The sequence below is a fragment of the Mustela erminea genome, chromosome 15 (assembly GCF_009829155.1).
Source record: "Mustela erminea isolate mMusErm1 chromosome 15, mMusErm1.Pri, whole genome shotgun sequence".
NCBI lineage: Eukaryota > Metazoa > Chordata > Mammalia > Carnivora > Mustelidae > Mustela > Mustela erminea.
The window spans coordinates 33,251,693-33,268,959 of NC_045628.1; the positions used below are offsets into that span (position 1 = coordinate 33,251,693).

The 17,267-nt window shown below is 39.0% G+C and overlaps 1 protein-coding gene across 7 annotated transcripts in view; it reads left to right on the forward strand.

Annotated features, from left to right (window-relative positions):
• The window catches only part of KLF12 (Kruppel like factor 12), a 436,672-nt gene that overhangs the window by 116,200 nt on the left and 303,205 nt on the right, over window positions 1-17,267 (forward strand). Inside the window, exon 1 of one of the 7 annotated variants that reach the window (XM_032315080.1) lies at window positions 16,080-16,098. The exons of the other annotated variants lie outside the window; for them this stretch is intronic. The gene's annotated coding sequence lies outside the window, so the exon portion shown is untranslated. Of the gene's footprint in view, window positions 1-16,079; window positions 16,099-17,267 lie in introns of those variants that run through there. 7 annotated transcript variants of the gene reach the window in all.

Genomic DNA, 17,267 nt, shown 5'->3' on the forward strand with positions numbered 1-17,267 from the left:
CATACCTACAAATGTGTACATAAAATAAGTTGTATTTTTTTCTGCATTTCTCTTTGAAGTGGATGTCATTGCTGTGTTTTGTGATGGTTTCATAAAAATGAGTTCCTCTTGGTCTTGCAGTTCACCATCTTCAGTGTAGACTTGACCGTTGGGTTGTACTCTCAGCGCTGATGGAGAGCTACGTTGTTGTTCATACCCCCAGTGCTTCCTAGTAACTTGCGTGACTTACGTTATAACTTCCATTGTGACTATTACTTATAGAGTGACAGCGTATTTGAAATATCTATGAAGACATTAAAACATCAGATTTAATATAGTTAAATTTCACATAGAAGGTTTGGAATGAATGTCCCTGTGTTGAGTTTTCATTTTGCGTTGGTTTCTTGTCAAGTTTTAGTGCTTTGCTCGCCTCCCTGTGATCATAGCTGTGTCCCTTTTTGTTTATTTATTTGTTTCTAAACTTCACTACTGATCTGGCTGCTGCTCTTTCAACTATTCTAAGCCTGTGGTCTGGCTAGTGCTACCATTAAGGAGAACATGGCTATCGGTGAAATTCTTAGAAGTTGGTTTCTATACTTTGCACTTAAAAGTGATAGCCATAGCTATCTGAAATTCTTCTATGCCTTTTATGCACTTTGCACTCTTGTATTTAGCTTTCATATGGTCCTTTGAGGTAGATGATAGCATTTCTGGTTTATTGGAACAGGACTGTCACTTAGCATTGTACTTTGGATCTAACCAGGGACATATTGGTAAACAGTATTTGGAGTAAAAAGCCCTGGTTAGTTGCATCTGCCAATTTCCTTGATACAAATACACTGACCATTATGGACCTCGAGCTACAGAAGTGCAGTTATGGGGTCGTGGACGATGTCCATGGTCAGCTCTCACGTGCTGTACTAGCCAGCCTCAAGCTCTCTCTCTGGGTCTTACACTAAAGCTGGTGTTGTTTCTGTTATCTTTCCTTCTTTCCCTCCCCGCCTCCGCTCCTTCCTTTCCCCCTCTCTCTTTCTTCCTCTTGGAAACTTCCCCTCCTGCCCACCCTCTAGTCATTTTCCAGTATCATTATCTCAAGGATATCATGTCTTGTTTGTAGCTTCTTCTATTAAAAGTTTCTTAGAGACGTGGAATTCTCATCAACCGTCAACTTTCAGGACCCTTATTTCCTTAGACCGAGGTAGAATTAATAGACGAGGATTTATTATATTAAGTCGTCTCTTTTTTATTCTTGATAACAATGTATCAAGTCAATTGCTATCAAGTCAATTGCCTGATCATTCCAAATGTGAGTAGCAATTTTGTAAACTTACTAGTAAGAAGTCAAAGTGATTTTACTCCTGACACCCAACTGATATTTCTGAGTGTAATTCAAAATGCTTTTTTCTTTTCATGCCTCCCTTTTCTCTGCAATTCCCTTTACCTGAAGGTACTTTTGTTCTGAGATATGGTTTGCTTGACACAGTTATGTAGTAGCAGACTTGGAAGGTGCTGGATCTTGATGGTAATGAAAACCCACGAGAATTGTCAGTCATCTTTCTTCACAATTGCAAAGGAAGTGGCAGGTGTTAAAATCTTTTTCCCATTCCATATTTTGATGGAAAAGTCTAAACACTTGTCTAATCTCCTTCGCCTTCTCTATCTCTACCTGATTATAAATCTCAGAAAACATGTGTCTTAGAAAGTTTTCATTTATCCTGTTTCTGGCTCTAACACTGACTTCCTTAAAAATTGGAGTGCATTCTAAATCATTGCATCCTGTCAAGTGTCCTGCCTGTACCCAGACCTCCAGTGTGATGTATTAGGCATCTGTAAAGTGCTGCTGCCTTTGTGGGATTTGTCCAGTAGTGATTAGGTACCCATCTTCTTTCTTCAGACACGGATAGGCTGAATGGGAGTAGAGCACTTGAATCCATCACTGGCAGGGGCCGCTTGCTTTTTTGTGTCGCTTTGACTCGATATAAGTTGCTTTAGTCCACGAGAACTGTGCGATTAACAAAGAATTGCTAAAATTTCTGGAATGGCTTCTTCAAAGTTTATATATGCATGAAAAGATATTTTAGCCAATATAAATAGGAGGCTTGTGAAGTGTTTTTTTTTTTTTTTTTTTTAAACAAACAAATTTCATGTAAGAATGACCTCTTTTAAAAGCAGGCTTTGTTTTTCTTTTCCAGCATGTCAAACCCCTGGAAGACATGGTCATAGGCCATGGGATTTCCCACTCAACAGAATGTCATTTTATGTTGATCCCCAAAGAGTTCTGAATTGTTGAGATTTTAGGACTGCCTGACATTTGTATTTAACGTATAGGCCATGACACTGAGCAGTGAGAGCTGATGGGCACAGGGACCAGCGACAGAATTTCTGTTACTATTACGGGGGAAGCGGAAAGAAAAGACCAGAAGGTTTCCATGTGGTCTGTAGTCCAGACCATTGTTTTTGCCTTTGCTGAGGACATAGTTAAAGGAGCAGATGTTTATTTTCCTAAAAATGTTAAAATTGGAAGCATTTTCCACCAGAAAAAGAAATTTCCCAGAAAAGAGGGAATTTTATTTTGCGATCTAATTACATGAAGAGATGCAAAGTTATATTGATCTGTTCCCTGCTTTGATTTAAACATACAGATCTTTGATTGCAAGGGACTTGTAAGTTAAAAAGACCTATTTTGAGTAAGCTTTGGACAGAGAAATCCAATTTTCAACACGAACAACATAGCTTCATTCTCTGTGTGATAGTTCTATAGTAATTGTACTGATTTATGATGAATATATTTGTCATCTGAAGAGAGTTTACAATGAAATAGAATTACTCTATAGCCAAAAAACTCTTTATAGCTTGAAGTCTTCATATGGAGAGTTAATAGTATGGGAATAAAAACATATATATATATATAAATAAAATGGATTCTGTTAGATGAATGAAACATGCCTGACATTGGTTTGTTTTTGTCGTTGGTAAAGAATAAAACATCATGTGGCTTCTCAGAGCCATAGGTCTTACTGAATGATCTGTTATAAGAGCAGGATGATGCCTAAATATTTGAATGTTAGGGAGTTAAACATAATTTCCAATGAAACAGACAAAATGTCTGGTAAAATCTAATTCCTGAATGTTTGAACAGTGACCTATTCCCAGAGGAGGATTTGCCTTCTTGAAATGATATGTATGGATTTATTTTGTATACCTTTTCAGCAGTGGTGAGCTCCCCCTTAGGGCATTTCTGCATATTAAGTCACTTTTGCAGGAGATAATTAGCCATGTATTATGCATAAGAAGGCAGAATAACCGGAGAGAGGGAGGGGAGGTTGGGAGAGCCTGAGAAATTTCTAGTGAGCAAGGGCTTGAAAATGAAGAATTCATGATGTAGCCCCATGTTACTAATTTAAAATTGGTAAGATCCTGTTGAAGTTTAACTTATGGAGGATGTTGCCTTTATGGTTCTAATTAAAAAAAAAAAGCAAAAGGCAAGAATTATAAGTACTTTCAAAGGCTTTCTCATAGCCTGGGCTATTCCAACCCCAATTTCTCACGTTTTTCCTATGCTGGCAGGTGCCACTGGATAATCCGGAGCCCTGTGCCCCCTCCCGGGCTGTGGCTGAGCTGGCATGCCTCCTGGTGACAGCTCTGGAACTGCCAGCCCTGAGGCTTTCTTATCCCTTCTTTGCTTCTCCCCTTAGCATAGGCCATCTTTGATACTCCAGTGCTCTGCTTTTCCAGGCCTTTCCCTGCTCTTTGGCCAGTTACTTCCAACCCAGACCATTTGTCTGAGATGTTTGTATAAGTATAAATATACATACATAGATGTATGTGTCTATCCATTTTCTCTCGTGACCGTTGCCAACTCATCTCAGGAAAACCTCCTCTTCTTCTTCTTCTTCTTTTTTTTTTTTTAACTTTGCAATAAAAAGATCATGACCCCGTTTCCGCTGTTCCATCACTTTTTATGGCAATAAACCTGTGTGTATGTAGTCTATATTTAGCAAACAGATTAAAATAGAATTCGTCAGGAAAGAGAGGAGTTAGAAATAAGATCAAGATGAGATCTCAGGTAGAATCAAGTGACTAGTCAAGTTCAGAGGATTTCAGACTTCTTGGAGTTGTGTGAATCATCTGTGTTGACTTCTTTTTTTTTTTTTTTTTCGGTGGAGGACCTTTATTTATTCATTTATTTTTAGTTCGCCTTTTCACCCAAGTGCAGTTCGCATGCAGAAAAGGGCACATATTACAGGGGTACAAATGGGTGAGCCCCCACAAAGTGAATGTCTACGTCCTCTCTCATTTCTGTTGCCATACATAGCTGTACCCCTCAACACGAGTATAACAGGTCGTCTTTTGAGTTAAGCTTCTTTCACCCAACAGGATATTTTTGAGATTTATCCAGAGTGTTCTTTGTTTCATTGCCGTATAATGTTCCAGTGTATGAATTTATTGAAAACTTCCACAGATTGATTTATCCACCTGACTGTTGGTGAACATTTTCCTGTTTCTAGTTTTCAGCGGTCAGGGATATTCTTGTGAAAGCTTTGTGATACGCACGTGTGTAATTTCTGCGTGGCGTATTCCTGGAAGTGGGATTGCTGGGATTGCTGAGTCTTAAAGAATATGCTTTCATTCTAGTAGATGCTGCCAAGCAGTTTTCCTAAGTGTCCCAATTTAGGTGTTCATCAACAGTATATGAAAGTTCCAGATGCCCCATGTTCTTGCTATTACTCATATTTTCTTGCTGTGTGTGTTTGCCATTTTGATGGCTGTGTCTTAGTGTCTCATGTGGCTTCAATTTACATTTTCCTAATGATTAATGTTGGTGCAAAGCTTTCATACATTAGCGGCCATTTGGCTATCTTTTGGGAGGAATTTGTCCAAGTTTTTTTTTTTTTAAAGATTTTATTTATTTATTTGACAGAGAGAGAGAGATCACAAGGGGGCAGAGAGGCAGGCAGAGAGAGAGGGGGAAGCAAGCTCCTTGCTGAGCAGAGAGCCTGATGCAGGACTCGATCCCAGGACCCTGAGATCATGACCCGAGCCGAAGGCAGCGGCTTAACCCACTGAGCCACCCAGGCGCCCCCGAAGGCAGAGACTTTTTAACCCACTGAGCTACCCAGGCGTCCTTGTCCACGTTTTTTGTTGTTGTTGTTCACTTAAAGAAATTAAAGAAAAACAAAACATCCTAAGTGTCTTTCCCTTTTTGTTCATTTCTAAAATTGATCCAAATACCAAATCCACTCTGATATTTGTTAGGGAGGATGGGAATCATGGAAATGTTACTCAGTAGTATGTATTTGTTCATTCATTAAACAAATGTTTTTTTGAACATCTCTTATGTTGTATATCTTTACAGTGGTAAATAATGGTGTCTACCTTAAAGAGTTTGCAGTCTAGTTGGGTATTAAGGAAAGTTAAAAAAAAAAAAAAACATCAAGAAGACTTGTTGTTAAGTGCTTTGACAGTTAGGAGCAAGAAGAGAACCCAGTGAAAAAGCATAAGCAGACACGCATAATGGGCTCTCAGCTTAAGAAAAGACTTCCCATAAGAGAAGAAAGGGAGCCAAAACTTAGACGAAAAGTAGGAGTTAGCCAGACGAAAATTAGGATGGGGAGTTGTGTTTCAGGTAGAGGAAACAAAAACACATTTGAGAGATGGCAGTGCTGATAGAGAGAACCCCTGTAATTTGCATGTAAGGGATGGGGGTAGGGGCAGGGGTAGGGAGTGTTGTTTAAAAAGTCTTAATTAAAAAGTATTTCTTTATTTAATTATTATTTACTGAGCCCCTCTCCTGTCCCAAACCCTGTGTAAGTCACAAGGACAAAGGGTCGGTAACACTATTATCAGCAATAACGACAATAATGACTAACGTTTACTTCTTCCTGTGTGCTGGGCATTGGGATAAGCCCTTCCCTTACATTTTTGCATTTCATTCCTGGAGCCATTCCAACGTAAGCGCTGTTATTATTCCTGTTTTATATTTGAGAAACCTGGGTCCTAGACAGGCTGAGCAACTTCAGTAAGCCTTCGAATGCCCCATGCCCATTGAAAATGCAGTCTAGTGGGGACTTTCAGAAATCGCACAAGGAATTATATGTACAAATTGTAATTGCTTTGAGGGTTACATACCATTAAGTTAGCCATTAATAGGAAGACTTGTAAGATATTGAAATCTACAAAGTGGATTAAAATCATAGGGAGGAGGGCCTGGCTAACTCCGTTGGGGGAGCATGTAACCCTTCATCTCATGGTCCTGAGTTTAAGCCCCACATTGAGTATAGAGATTACTTAAATAAATAAACTTAAAAAAATAAAATCAGGGATGCCTGGGTGCCTCAGCTGGTGAAATGGCTGCCTTTGGCTCAGGTCATGATTCCAGGGTCGTGGGATCGAGTCCCTCATCGGGCTCCTAGCTCAGCGGGGAGCCTGCTTCTCCCTCTGCTGTTCTGCCTGCCGCTCACCTCGCTCATGCTCTCTCTCTGGAAAATAAATAAAATCTTTAAAAAAAAAGATCAAATCATAGGTATATAATACGTTATATGCTATATATGGTATATTAATACTATGTATAAATTACTATCTATACAAATATTTTTATCAAATTATGATAATGCCAGGGCAATAAACTACAATATTAGGAGCATGAATCTGGAGTGAAAAATCCCTTGGTTTGATTGCTGGCTCCACTAGCTATTATTTCACTAATTGTGGCAAACTCTTGGCCTCTCTGCTTCACTTGGAAAAACCTTGTCTTAAATCCATCCCATATTCATTTCAAAATTTGGTAGTCCTGTGAGGAAAACCGTTCATATTTGCCATTGGTCTTTTCCCAGGAAGTTTGAATGTGCTGAACAGTACCAAAAAATCATTGGCAGACTGAGACCTTATAAAGTACATTACTTTTGGGCCTGGAGAAAATTTTTGGAGTAAACTGAAGGCACTGAAAATAGAAGGTTATAATTGAAATGTCAGCAAATATAACTTTAACAATTCTAGTCGATGCTACTGGAATATTAAATATACCTGTTAAATACATTTTTCTTTTCAGTATATAAATTTTAATATGCATCCCATATCTCTCCAGCCATATTTCCTATATCAATAGTCCCCTGTGGCAACTTTATCTTTGAATACAAACTATTCTTGTTCAATATTTGAGTAGTGATAATGGGTTTTATTCTATAAATAACAGCCTTAGTACCCTAAACTACAGCCAGCATAACTTTATCATTTGCAAGAATTACAGTGTTTTATATTCCAAATAGCGATTTTAATGTTTTATTCATTACCCATAAACAAATGCAGAACACACGAAGAAAACCATTTACTGGTATAGAAGGGGGCAAATTTGGTGCTGCAGTGGGGTGCCCTCTGTCCACTGGGCTTGCAGGCCTGAACTGCTGAAATTCAGTCTTCCAGGAGCCTTCTAGAACATTCTGAGGATTCAGATTACATTTGAAGTAGCAATCTAAATAGCCCAGGGCTGCTTAAAAACTTCAAGCTATGGAAGAAACCTTGAAAATCACTGTATTCAGAACCAATTTAAGAGGTTCTTGTCCTTTCTGACGGTTACCCAGTAGATTACTTCTCAAACTTTTTCCTCAGGAAGGAAATAATCCCAGGTATGTGGTTGAAGGTAGCCTGCTGCAAGTAGTAGATGTATTCTGACTCTCTTGTTTTACGTTACATTGTATAATTTTTGACCTGTATTCATAACATTCTCTGTTTTAATGTAAATTTTCAAAAAACATCTACAAGTGAAAGTGATGCTTCTGTAAGAAACACCGTGTTTTATTATGTGAATTTCTGTTTTTCTTGGCTCACCGTGGTAAAAGACCCCCACCATGGCAAAAGACCCGGATAAATCGAGGGTCTCTGTAATTTGTAATTCTTGGCCTCCTAGGCATTTTGAATCTGAAAATTAGATTTTGCATCTGTGTGCAACACATCTCATGAACTGGCCGATGTGTGGCTGTTGTTTTTGTTTTGTCTGGTTTTTGTCAGTTAAGAGGTGCAGCCATTGTTTTATTTTTTAATTTTTAATTTTTTATTTGCTTCTTTTGTTTTTAAGATTTTATTTATTTGACAGAGATCACAAGTAGGCAGAGAGGCAGGCAGAGAGAGAGGAGGAAGCAGGCTCCCCGCTGAGCAGGGAGCCCAGTGCCGGGCTTGATCCCAGGACCCCGAGACCATGACCCGAGCCAAAGGCAGAGAGGCTTTAACCCACTGAGCCACCCAGGCGCCCCTGTTTTATTTTTTTAATTAGAAAAGTTTGTAAAGGGCTACAGCGTCTTCATGCTGTCAGAAGTTGAGTAGCAGTGGCCTTCTCCAGAGAGGGCATCCCTTTGCCCTCCCATTTCTAGCTTTTCTGGAAAAGCTACACTCCTCTGTTTGAACCTTCCAGCTCCCGTTAGCAGTGAGACATGTAACTCCCTCAGTAAATCGGCCCAGAGCTTCCCAGCTGGCGTGCTGTGGTTGGTCACAGGTATACCAAGACATTAATGTCTTCGGACGGTTTGAGGATGATTTGAAAAGTTTGGGAAGCGCTGAATTCGCCTTTTGGTAACTTCATGCACAGCCTGGCATTTCCAGGTTGCCCTACGTCATGGGTTCAGAGAATCCTCTCACATGAGGGCCTCCCTTGTGTTTATATCAAGCTGTAGGGATCAGTCAACTCTTCAAGTCCTTCTGCAGATTCAGAAGAAATCAAGCCATGTGCTTTTTACTGGGTAGATCCCCTCTCTGTTGTCCAAGGTTTATTTCTGAGTGAGCCTTGTCTCTCGAGTGTAGCCCTGCTTATGTTGCCTGATAGGGATGGGTCCCCGCCTGAGCAGGGGAGAGATATTTGGTGGAGATCATGGGATTGAAGACATTGTCTCCACAGGCAAATCTGTTGGGGGGCGGGGGGAAGAGGTTGGGAAAAGCTAATATGTGATTGTTAGGTACTGTCACATTTAAAAGAGCTGTAAAATTTTTTATATGTACAATGAATTCTTTCACCAATTTGTACATTATGAAAATTACAAACTCTGTGATTCAAATTTGTTTACTCAGAGGGCTGCCTGAGAAGAAACATAGAAGGAGCAACAGTAAACACAGAACGGATGAAAATGTTATTGTCAGTAGGTTTGACATTTAGAAATTTAGGAGGATTGTTTGGTCTGTGTTTCCAAATGGTGCGTAATGTCATTTACTTGGCTGTGTTTGGTTTAATGATGTATACCATTCGATGTATTGCCCTTCCGCCACAGAGCAGATATGTGATGTAGAATATGTTACATTGTATTTTACCAGTTGAAATACGGCTATTTTTCTGGACATAACAGTGGATGCAAGGTTATATTTCTGGTCTTCTGGGAATCTTTTAGTTTTAATAGGCCTTGAGTGCTATAGAAAGTCCTTGACACTTGAGTTTGGGCATGGCTGTACACGAATGACCGTGCTTCTGGAAGAACACACAAAGCTTCTGAGATCACTTTGCAGAGTTTTCAAAGAACTGAAGATTAATAATCTGGTGAGATAAAAATCAGGTAGCAGCAAACATCAGATACATTCTGCACAATCATAGCTTTCCGAGGGGCTCAAGATTTTGCTCAATTAACAGTACAATGCTGTGATCCATTTACATCCAGATACATGAAACACTAGATTAAACAAGAAAACATACCTTTGGGGAGTTAAGTGGGCAAAGTAGACATGTCATTAAGGTCTATATAAAATATAATTAGAGGCCGGGAAAGTTACAGTGTGTTGTGCGAGGCTTTGAAATGTGGGACCTTGACCACTGCCCAGTAGAAATATAATGCATGCTACTTAAGTAATTCCTAATTATGACATTACAAAATAAAAAGAAGCAGATGCAATTAATTTTATTTTATTTAGCCTAGTATATTTAAAATATTACCATTTTAACATAAAATAAATATAAAACAATAAGTGAAATATTTTAGGGTTTTTTTGTTTGTTTGTTTTTGTTTTTGGTAAAAAGCCTCCAAAATCTGGTGTGTATTTCACACTTAGAGAAGAGCTTAATTTGGACCAGTCATGTTTCAGATGCTCAGTAGACAGACTCATGACTGGTGTGACTTCTATCAGTGTTTGGCCTTTAGTTTCTGTAGTACTGCAGGCAGAGATTTTATACTATTTCAATTCATACTTTCATGGCAGTTTTCTTTATTATTTTGCCGAAGTCTGTGCTTTCTGAAACCTGGCATCCTTTATTTTTAACTAGACTGGGGATTTAGTTGGAAAAAGGAAGAAGAAGGATAAGTCCTGTTGACTCAGTGAACGAGGGATTAAAGTTCATAGCGAAAGAGATCAAGATGTGGATTTCCTAGTAAGGGAGAAAGACCAATGATATTAAAGAGGCAATAAAAGAGAGAGTGAAGAAGTTATTGAAAACCAAAGTCTGACTAATTCTGGAATCGGTATAATGTTAAGTAATTAAGTTTTTAAAAATAGAGCCAAGTAATCTCCAGAAACAGGAATTCTGAATGATAGATTTTCAGAGTGAACTTTACCTCTGTGGGATTTAGTCTATTTGGGTCATGATATTATGAAAAATTATAAAGCCATCTTCTGTTGCCTCTGTCTCTGTAGACAAGAGAGTAGTAAGACATATTAATGTTTTCTGGGAATCTGGTTGACTTTAGTAACTACTTTTTTTAACTGGCATGATATAATAATAATAATAATAATAATATAGGATACCCAAGAAGTTCATATGATTTTTTTTCTCTGATCTGCTTTGGGCTCCAACACATTCTGTGGCTTAATGATATGACGTACTCCTGTGCTTTTAAAAACCAAAGTAGTATTTCTAAATTAAAAAGAGAATTTAATACTAACTACTGTTTTTATGGAGTGCCTTTTGCAAATTGCATTTCTTAGATTATCCAGACATGACAAAGATCCTGCAAAGTAGACGTTAATATTAGCCATTTCTATGGATGTGGAAAAGCTGAATTTTAGAGAGAGATGACTAGTCCACAGCCCTATAACTTGCTGGTAGAAAAGGTAAGAGCTACAGAAGGCTAAATCTAGCATCAGGTGAATAAAATGATTTAAGGAAGTCTAACTGGCCCCATGAGCTCTGCAGTTACTGTTTATGGTCTCACAGCAGGAGGGTTAACTTTCCAGTAACTTCTGGGCTTCTGCGATGCGTGGAATGTGTTTGGGTGGGTTCTTACATGAAGCCTCAGAGAAAACCTACATTAAAGACTAACCACCCTGGAAGATAAGAACTCTGCCACACTTTAAGTTAGAGCTCTTTTTTTTTTTTTTTTTTTTAAGATTTTTAATTTATTTTTTTGACAGACAGAGATCACAAGTAGGCAGAGAGGCAGGCAGAGAGAGAGAGAGAGAGGGAAAGCAGGCTCCCTCCTGAGCAGAGAGCCCAATGTGGGGCTCCATCCCAGGACCCTGGGACCATGACCTAAGCCAAAGGCAGAGGCTTTAACCCACTGAGCCATCCAGGCACCCCTAAGTTAGACATTTTAGTCCGTAGACCAGACATGGAAGAGGCTGCCCGAGCAGCAGCAGCAAGCAAGACTCACGCCATCAGCCACTCCTGCTCAGAATGGAGACGGCGAACAGAGGTCTCTCCCGTGGCTGCTTGATCCGGCCCCAGGAGGAGGCCGCCGTGGCGGTGTGTGCCGTCCCTGCGCTTGGTGGCACGCCTGAAATCTGGCCACGTCTGCAGATAAATGGGGTCTGGCCTAGCATGTCCCTCAAACTCATAGCTCAGAAGCTTCTTGGGGGAGGCACTATAGCGTGAGGAAAGAGTATGGACCTCGGGCTCAGACAAAAGTGCGCTCAGCTGTCGGCTGTGCCGTCTGATAACCATCCAACTCATCCCACTCCCTTTCTTCACTTGTGAAGCGGGGGTGAGTCATCCCCTCTCCACGGGGAGCGTTACCGAAGAGAACGTGTGACGTGCCTGCCACGGTGCCTGGCACATACCCGATTTACTGATTAGATTTTTACCGCAGACGTACTATAGTAAATAACATACTCCTTTAAATTACACGAGACAAAGTGGCGGTTTCACTTCTGGCTGTGCTAAGACTGTAGCACTAGAGATTGTTTACAGGCGCAGATAAAGTTGTTGCAATGCTCTGCTTTATGGAACTGTGCTTGGAAAGGAAAGCCCTTCGGAATTCTCCAAGGGCACCTCCGGGGCATCATTCATTCACTGCTGCTGTGTCCACGGGCTCCGCTGCAGCAATAGTGAAAATACTTCACTCTGTTGTCCCCTTTTGATCTCCTAAGAATTTCTCTTCAGAGTGCCATCTAGTAAAGCTATGTGGCATGCTAAGTTACAGTTGATGCATTAGTTACCCATTGTATTCCTGCGGAAAGTGGGGTCAGAGCTACTGGGAGTGAGCAGTTTGGTTAAATTTTCTAAGTTCAACCAATTCAGAGTTAGAACTCAAACTCTATCAACCAATATTTATTTATTCCATTTCATAGCTTTATGCCTTGGAGACCTGTATTTTCTTTTATCTTTTCTTTCTTTCCCTCCCCTCTCTTCCTTTTCCCTTTACTCCTCCTCCGTGCCTTTCTCCCCTCCCCTCCCCCCTCCTCTCCTCTTCTTTTCTTTTTTTTTTTTTTAAATTTGATTTATTCATTTGACAGAGAGATCACAAGTAGGCAGTGAGAGAAGGGGAAGCAGACTCCCCACTGGGCAGAGAGCCTGACACAGGGCTTGATCCCAGGACCCTGAGACCATGACCTGAGCCAAAGGTAGAGGCCTAACCCACTGAGCCACCCAGGCGCCCCGTCTCTTCTTTTCTCATAAGTAGACTCTACACCCAGTGAGGTGTCCCACGTGGGATTTGAATATATGACCCCAAGGTCAAGACCTGAGCTGAAATAAAGAGTTGGACACCTAACTGACTGAGCCACCCAGACACCCCTATGGATTCTTAAAATATAGGATTTGTAGGTTTGCAACCCTATAAATGGAAGAAGACTTGAAAATCTTTTCACCCTTTCATTTGAGGAAGCTGATGCCCAGACAGGTTAGCTAATTTACCAGGTGGTAATAATAGTTAATGGTAGTACTGCAGTGCTGTAAAGTTAAGGAAGAAGGGCTGTATTTTTTCTTCATCTAATTTGACACAAATCTCACCAAATGATGTTTGGTGATCAGTGACAAGATTTCAGCATAGTGCTGAAAAATGCACCGTAAAATTTGCTTTAAAAAAATTGCTTTTAAAAAAAATTTGCTTGCATTAAAAACTGCCACTAGGTGTCCAGGTTATTCAAAGAGAGTTGGACTGTCAGGTGTGTTTCTAATTGCTTGCTCTCCTGTGGCCAAGAATGCCTCATGTAGCCCTCTCTTAATCATTGATTGGTCTGTAGGTGATATCTCACTTTAGAGTGACTTATGCATACACTGGATAGCACCCGATAATAATTTGGATAATCTGACTTAAAATTATGTACTGGTATAATCCAAAAAGTCAACTTTTTAAATTTTTTTTAAAGATTTATTTGATAGAGAATACACGCCTGTGTGTGAGCTGGGGGAGGGGCAGAGGGAAGGAAAGAAAGAGAGAGAAGGAGAAAATTTCCAGCAGACTTCCTGCTGAGCACAGAGCTCAGTCACCGGAGGCAGATCATAGGATCCTAAGATCACGACCCAAGCTGAAATCACGCCCAACTGACTGAGCCACCCAGGTGCCCTGTAAGTTAGTTTTTATGAAATGAAAGATGTATATAAATTATGTTAATCATAAGGGTGTGCCTCAGTTAATTTTCACAGTTGGACACATTGATAAACCTACCACCAAGATAGAAAATTAAAACATTATCAACCCAGAAGTCTCCCCTGTATCTTTCTTTAGTCATTAGTACTCTCGAAGTATAAGTACTACTTTGACTTCTGTCACCATCAATTAGTTTTGTCTTTTTGAATTTTATATAAATGGAATCATGCTAGAAGTCCCATGGTAACAGTTTTTTTAAATGGTTTAATTTTATTTCATATTGTGTAATGAATTTTTTCCATGTTCCTCACTTCTTATTACTGTTGAACATACCATTATTTGAATATGCCCCAATGTATCCATTCTGTTGTTGATGGGCCTTTGGATTGTATATAGTTTTGGCTATTACACATAGGTCTGCTGTGTGATCTTCTTGTATATGTACTTTGTGAATATATATACTTAATTATGTTGAATATATACCTAGGGATAGATAGTGGAATTACTGGGTCATTAGATATGTGTATGTTCAGCTTTAGAAGACTTCTAGTTTTCCAAATTAATTTTACAGGTTACCCTTAAACCATCAGTATATGAGACTTTTAGTTCTTCCATATCATCACTAGAACTTGGTACTGTCAGTGTTGTTAATTTAATTTATTGAATTTTTTTTTTTTTTTTTTGAGAGGGAGGCAGTGAGCATGTGCATGGGGGTGGGGCAGAGAGAGAGATGGGGATTGAGAATCTTAAGCAGACCTCACACCCAGCACAGAACCCAGTGTGGGGCTAGATCTCATAACCTAGATCACAACCTGAGCTGAAATAAAGAGTCAGATGCTTAACTGACTGAGCCACCCAGGCTCCTCAGTATTGTTAATTTTAGGCATTCTGATGGATTTACAGTGGTATCTCATTGTGGTTAAGTTTACATTTCCTTGATGACCAAAGAGGGTGAGAATATTTTCATGTGTTTATTCGCCATTTTCATTGAGTCCCTTTTCAAATTGTTTGCTCATTTTTCTTTTCAAATTGTTTACTCATTTTTTTCTTTTGTGCTTTCTACATTTTTTTAAAATTGATTTGTAGAAATTCTTTATATATTCTGGATACTAATATTCTGTTAGATATATGTATAGCAGATATCCTCTCTCTGTATACAAGTTGCCTCTCCATTCTCTTTATAATGAATTTTGATGAAGATTTTAATATTATTCATTTTATTAGCCTATCACTTATGATCAGTGCTTTTGGTGTTCTGTTTGTGGAATCTTGGCCCCTCACAAGATTATGAGGATTTTCTCTTTTATTTATTCTAGAAACTTTATTTTTCTTACCTTTCATATTGACAACTATATTTATCTGGAATCGATTTTTGTGTGTGTTGTGAGGTAGGGGTCAAAATTCACATTTTTTCCAAATATGGTGTTCTTTTGACTAGCATCATTTATTGACAAAGCCCTCTTTTTCTGATTGCAGGATAGTGCCATCTTTATCTCAATCAAGTGACCAATTATGTGTGAGTTTATTGATTAGTTTATTTAGACTTATGTGTCAATTCCAAAATATTTTAATTATTAGGACTTTATAAGTCTTGATATATGAAAATATAAGTCCCCCAACTTTGTCCTTTTCCTTTAAGATCACCTTGGCTATTCTTATTTCTTTGAAATAAGAATATTGAATATTCTTATTTCTTTGAAATAAGAATAAGAAGGAGCATGAGAGGAAGGAAGGGCAGAGGGAGAGGGAGAATGAGCAGGGAGCCTGATGATGTTGGTCTCCATCCCAGGACCTTGAGATCATGACCTGAGCTGAAGGCAGTTGTTTAACTGACTAAGTCACCCAAGCACCCTTAAAGGGAATTTACATTTTAATATTGAGTTTTCCCACTCATGAACATGGTATAGCCTTTTTTTTTTTTTAAGTACTTCTTTAATTGCTCTCAATATTTTTTTTTTCAGGGTGTGTGAACATCTTTTATTAAGGTTATTTTTTGATGTTTAATTCTTTAGTATAATAAATTTTCTTGGCTTTTGATTTTTTGTTATAGTTAGATTTTTGCGGGTATATTTAGCTTTGTATATTGACCTTACTAAATTCATGTGTTAATTTTGTGCCTGTATGGTCTTTGTATTTTCTATTAATGCAATCATTCTGTGAATAATTATTCTGTGAATAATCACAGTTTTACCTTTTCCTTTTATTAACTTTATTTTTTTATTTTTAAAGATTTTATGTATTTATTTGACAGATGCAGATCACAAGTAGGCAGAGAGGCAGGCAGAGAGAGAAAGAGGAGGAAGCAGGCTCCCTGCTGAGCAGAGAGCCCAATATGGGGCTTGATCCCAGGACCCTGGAATCCTGGCCCAAGCTGAAGGCAGAGGCTTTAACCCACTGAGCCACCCAGGTGCCCCATCTTTATTTTTGAAAATTATTTTTTCTTTTTGATACTGGCTGAAACTTACAGCATAAGTTGAATTGAGACAGTGATAACAAATGGTCTTCTTCTGATTGCAGTGGGGAAAAGCTTTAAAATTTTACCATTAAATGTGATGCTTTTGGTAGATTTTAAAATAGCTACTCTACAACAAATTAATGCGGTTGATTTTTTTTTTTAAAGATATTTTTATTTATCTTTAGAGAGAGAGACAGCGAGGGAGAGTTGAGAGAGGGACAGAGGGAGAGAATCTTAAGCAGACTCCCCATTGGGCGTGGAGCCTGACACTGGGCTTGATCTTGGGACCCTGAGATTCTGATCTGAGCCAAAATCAAGAGTCACGCACTTGACTGCCTGAGCCATCCAGGTGCCCCTAAGGTTGATTGTAAAAAAATGATTACTATGGGTTCATTTAATCAAATATTTTTTTGTGTTTATGTGAAGAGGTGATAATGCTAGGAATTTGCCTGTTGAGAGTGATGAAACTCTTCATAGAGGAAGGAGGAGAAACTTCAGCTTCTTCTGAAGGGTCACGGTCGTCAGCAGGGGTCCAGACATTGCAATTTTAAATGGCAAGTTCTTGAGACCAGGAGTAACATGATGAAATTTTAAAAATATGTGTCTGTTTGTAATGTGCATTGGAAAGAGCAGAGGCTAGCGACAGATAGATTAATAATAATCCAGACTTGTTAAAGAGAGGTGAGGATGTGGAGGCGGTGAAGGAAAATTAAAGAAGTGAATCAGAAGTGGTTTTAGGAAGCATAAATATGATTGTTGTTATATGTATTAGAAAATAATCTTCAAATTGATTCAAAGATAAGGTTCCAGGGTCTAGATGTTAATGGTTTTCACAGACTGCAGTGGGAAACTGGGAAAAGGATTTTTTTGGGGAAAAGAATAAATCATGACTTCAGTTTTGGGTGCTGGTAAGTGAGGCTTTTCCCCCATGGTAAGATGGTAAGCCATTTGTGTGTAAGGGAGCTATCTTGGCTGCAAATCTCCAGTCTTTATCACAGTTCCAGACTTGATAAGACTATCTGTATAAAAATCACAGGAATCTAAGTGTTAGATTGTTCAGTGATAATCTAAGTGGGACAAGGTAGAGTGAGATTTAGGAGGGGAAATTAGGTTTAGAGATA